This window comes from Macrobrachium rosenbergii, chromosome 30 (genome assembly GCF_040412425.1).
Source record: "Macrobrachium rosenbergii isolate ZJJX-2024 chromosome 30, ASM4041242v1, whole genome shotgun sequence".
Classification (NCBI taxonomy): Eukaryota; Metazoa; Arthropoda; class Malacostraca; order Decapoda; family Palaemonidae; genus Macrobrachium; species Macrobrachium rosenbergii.
Window position 1 is genome coordinate 13236001 of NC_089770.1, and position 5000 is coordinate 13241000.

The 5000-nt window shown below is 34.9% G+C and overlaps 1 protein-coding gene and 1 long non-coding RNA gene across 2 annotated transcripts in view; both read right to left on the bottom strand.

Moving 5' to 3' along the window:
* LOC136854768 (uncharacterized) overlaps positions 1–2388 on the bottom strand; it is a 4084-nt gene extending 1696 nt beyond the window's left edge. Inside the window, exon 1 of the long non-coding RNA XR_010857790.1 lies at positions 1–2388. This exon is cut by the window's left edge and continues 242 nt beyond it. This is a non-coding gene — a long non-coding RNA (uncharacterized lncRNA).
* LOC136855043 (protein unzipped-like) overlaps positions 1–5000 on the bottom strand; it is a 123526-nt gene that overhangs the window by 40675 nt on the left and 77851 nt on the right. The window lies entirely within an intron of this gene.

Consider the following 5000-nt stretch of genomic DNA (forward strand, 5'->3'; position numbering starts at 1 on the left):
ACTCCTTTAAATAGCCCACTGAACCCCGTTTAAATCATTAACTGAAACCTCTGTAAATGAAGCACTGAAACCGTTTTAAATAGCCCACTTCAACGCCCTTTATACAACCCACAGGAACCCTTTTAAATAAACAGCTGAAACCTCTTAAAGTAACCTGCTGAACCCCATTGTAAGAAAACTGGAATGTAGTGTTTAAATGGGCTCATTTAAACCCAGTGTTCAAGTGAACCCACTAGAACACTGTTAACAAGATTCCACTGAAAGAGTGTTTTAAACGAACACAAAAGCCAGATGCTTAAAAACTCACTGAAACATCATTTCAAATGACCCACTGGAACAGCATTTAGAATAATCTACCAAAGCCCAGCACTGAAGAAAAACACTGAAACAGCATTTAAAATAAACCACCAAAGCCCAGCATTAAAAAACAAAACTGAAACCGCTTTTAAAATAACCCACTAAAACTCAGCGTTGAAAAAGAACCAACTGAAAACAGCATTTTAAAGAACCCACTGGAAAAAACGGGGCCATTATTCCAGAACTCTCCGGAAGGCTATCGACCCTGGAAGCCCCCTCTGCTGGAATCCAACAAACATTTCGTTTTGACTCCGGGCTCTTAATTACCAGAGGACTAATCTCAGTCACTTCATTTGGGTCAACGGGACGCCTTCCTCTGCATGCATTATCACCAGAGCATTATTCATCCCTCGCACGAACCAATTATTAAACGTTTGGCCTCACCCCCTCCCCCCACACTCCCCTGCCCCCAGGCTGTCTCCGGCCCACCTTCATTAAGCGAGCGGTTTACTTTCCGCAGTCTCTCTTCCGTTCATTGTGAATCTAGAGTTAGCTCACAAAACAAACTGGGCGTGCCGTATTTTCACCCATAACCAGGGAGCTACGCTTGAAAAGGTTACATATTCTTTCATATCTTTTTTTCGTGTTCGTGAAACTATATTTACCAAAATTCTGAAGCTTTTCTGCTTTTTTATGTATTTGTGAAATTAGTGTATATTTATACTAAATCCATATTTACTCTTTTTATACTGTTTTGTATGTTAGGGATATATTCCTGCGCAAAACAGTATTTTCCAAGGATAGCTTCTTGCTCTTTGCAAAACTGTATAATACAAGGATAACCTCTTACTCTCTGCAAAACAGTATTTTTTAAGGATAAGCTCTTGATCACTGCAAAACTGTATTTTCCAAGGGTAACCTCTTACTCTCTGCAAAGCAGCATTTTTTAAGGATAACCTCTCGCTCTTTGCAAAGCAGTATTTTTTAAGGATAACCTCTCGCTCTCTGCAAAACTGTATTTTCCAAGGGTACCTCTTACTCTCAGCAAAACAGTATTTTTTAAGGATAACCTCTTCCTCTCTGCTAAGCAGTATTTTTTAAGGATAACCTCCTAGAGTAGCATCTTACTCTCTGCAAAGCAGTATTTTTCAAGGATAATCTCTTGCTCTCTGCAAAAATGTATTTTCCAAGGGTAACCTCTTACTCTCTGCAAAACAGTATTCGTTAAGGATAACCTCTTACTCTCAGCAAAACAGTATTTTTTAGGGATAACCTCTTCCTCTCTGCTAAGCAGTATTTTTTAAAAGTAACCTCCTAGAGTAACATCTTACTCTCTGCAAAGCAGTATTTTTTAAGGATAACCTCCAAGGGTAACCTCTTACTCTCTGCAAAACAGTATTTTTCAAGGATAACCTCGTACACTCTGCAAAACAGTATTTTTTAAGGATAGCCTCTCGCTCTCTGCAAAACTGTATTTCGCAACACACACGTCATGACCAAAACATTTGGCACATTAACACTTTCAGCATCACTGGAAGATTCAGAAAAGAAAGTTTGGGAATCTGGAGAGCGAACTAATAGGGAAGACCTCTACAAAAAAGAAATAAAAAAAAAATAGGTCAGTATTAAGTTTACCAGACTTGGAGTTAATTGGCCAACTTTTGCTCCAATTATTTGATAATACAATACACTTGGCTCCTAAGGACGACGAGTCTGAAACCTCTGGCTCCGAGTTCCAATGTTTGCCGTGTGTTTTGGTTCGTTAATTTAGTCTTGCGTATTTGCCGTTGTTTTGTGACTTTCTTATCGCTTGTTATTAACTTCTCTTTTGCAATTTATGGACCTTTGATAATGATGGTAGTTGTGCTTGTTTCTCTCTCTCTTGATTTTTTCGCCAAGTAGCCACTACTCTTTGCTGGACCTTTTTTATTGTAAGTTTGTTATTATAGAAGTAATTTTATTAGTAGAAATAGTAGTATTAGTAGTAGTGGTAAGTATATGAAAGGACATTTTTACATTGGTGATATAGCCTCTGTTTAGCAATTAAAAGCATTAACGTATCCGTGACACTGTGCTGATATTTTCAAGGACACCCGCTGTTAGGTAAAACAGCTTAATAATAATAATAATAATAATAATAATAATAATAATATAATAATAATAATAATATAATAATATATTATTATTAATAATATAGTATTTTCATTATTATTATTTTCATTATTATTATTATTATCATTATTTTCAAGGGCACCCGCTGTTAGGTGAAAGCTAATAATAATAATAATAATAATAATAATAATAATAATAATAATAATAATAATAATAATAATTATTATTATTATTATTATTATTATTATTATTATTATTATTATCAACTTCATTATTTGAAAAATAATGATAATAATAATAATTATTAATAATTAATAATAATAATTAATATTATTATATTATTATTATTATTCAAAAGATGAACCCTATTCAATATGGAACAAGCCCAGAGGGCCATTGGCTTGAAATTCAAGCTTCCAAACAATGTGGTGTTCATTAGAAAGAGATACAGAAGGTAATGGGAAATACATACAGAAGAGATCACTTATTAAAAAAGGAAAAAAAATCATCAAACTAATAAATAAATCGATGAAAATGTAAGTAAATTATTAAAATACCAGGAATATTGTATTAGGGTAGTAATGCACTGTATCTTCGCTCGAATAGAGAAAAGGAAACGGCTTAATTCTGAACAAATTTAATTAATAATAATAGATTATATAAGAACGACAGTAGGCAACAGGAGATGCGTTTTTATTTACAAAGCAGTCATTATCATCCAGGTAACCTTGGCATTTGCGATTCCGGGTAAACCAGATTTTCGGGCATACCTGGCGATGAATCTGGTTGTCGAATGGTTAGCTCAAATATTGAAAATCTTGTTGTATAATCAGGTTGGAATTACTTGTCGGGTTATCTTTGGTGACTTCTAATCTATTTTCCCGTCTATTTTCTGTTTTTTTTTTAGTTCTATTTTCCCGTCTATCTTCTGGTTTTTTTTTTTTTAGTTTTTCCCATATATGGGCGTTTTTCCGTAATAAGTTTTTTGTTTTTCGTTCAATTTTCTGTTTTTTTTTACATTTTTCCCAAATATGGGTGGGTATCTTCAATAAATTTCTTTTTCCTTCTTTTTTCCGTTTTTCACTTTTTTCACAAATATCGGCCGTTTATCTTTGATAACTCTATTTTTTCCTTCCATGTATTTTCTGTTTTTCACTTTTTCTCAAATGTGAACAGTTAATCTTCAATAAGTTTCTCTATGTTTTTTGCGTCTATTTTCTGTTTGTTTTTTCCCAAACATGGCCACTCGTTCAGTGGAGTTGCTGAGTACCTCAACGGTGGATTTTTTAGGCTCGTTCCCTCTGAATAATAATAATAATAATAATAATAATAATAATAATAGTAATAATAATAATAATAATAATAATAGCCTTTTGAAACACCCACGTTACATACAAATACCAAAGTCTCAAATCACACTTGACAACAGATTACATACATGTTGTCCGATTGCGCTTTCTTCTTCGCTGACCTTGCGCAGACGGGAAACAGTCAGCAGAAACAGAAGTGGAGCAAAACATTGTGTTTGGAGTGCAAACAGAGCGAGGACGAAAACAATGTTTGTAAGACTTGTTCGCTCCGTGTCTCCTTTGACTTATGTCCACTTTTCTACCACCAAAGATACGTTATTATTATTATTTTTATTATTATTATTATTATTATTATTATTATTATTATTAATCTAAATGACACGTACAAATCGCGGACAAAATAAAAGCGAAGAAAACTTGCGTAAGAAACGCAACGACCCAAACGCTTCTTCTAAAGAAACTGGGAAAATTCACTCGAGAAGAAAGTCGAATGTCCCTGGAGATTGAGGAACCTCGTGTAAACAAACGCGAGACAGATCCAGTGACGAGGGCGAATAAATGTTTACATTGCGCCATCACTCGTTTACAAAAGTAAACACATCAGCGCTCGTCCAAGACGTCGGATGAGCCTAATTACCTCTGAGAGGTCATTGAAAGGCCTCTTGAGATGTGCCGAGTGGAGCTCGAGAAGACTCCTCGAGACCGGTGGCGCTACATTCACGTTTAACACGGGACCTTTTGATCCCAAGTCGGGTCCTGGGATTTGATGGTTGCTTTTCCGTCCCTGAGTTGTAATTTTACGCGTTTCAGGGGTTGGTGTCTCGTTGTTGAATTAAATTTAGGCAATTCGGGAGTAGCTTCTTATCTCGTTGTCGAATTGTCAAATGCAACTCGTCTTAAAATGTAATTTTACGCGTTTTCGATTGACATTTATTTCACTGTCAAGTGTTTACTTTATATATTTTAGGATTACTCCGTTCTAATACCGATTATCTCCTCACTGTTAAAGTTATGTATTCTAGTTTTGTCATCTCATTGTCTTTCAGAATCATCATCTAATTGTTGAGGTAAACTTTGAGCATATTATTAGGTAAATGTAACTAGAAGTATCTCGTCATTAAATATAACTAGACGCTTTTTTTAAGTGTTATCACACCGTGTTTCAGAATCATCCCCTTGTTATCTGAAACTTTGCAGATCCTACGAGACAAAGACGCCAGGAAAATTGCAATCAATCAGTCAATTACGAGCCAAATCTATAAAGCAGGGAAAACTCAACTG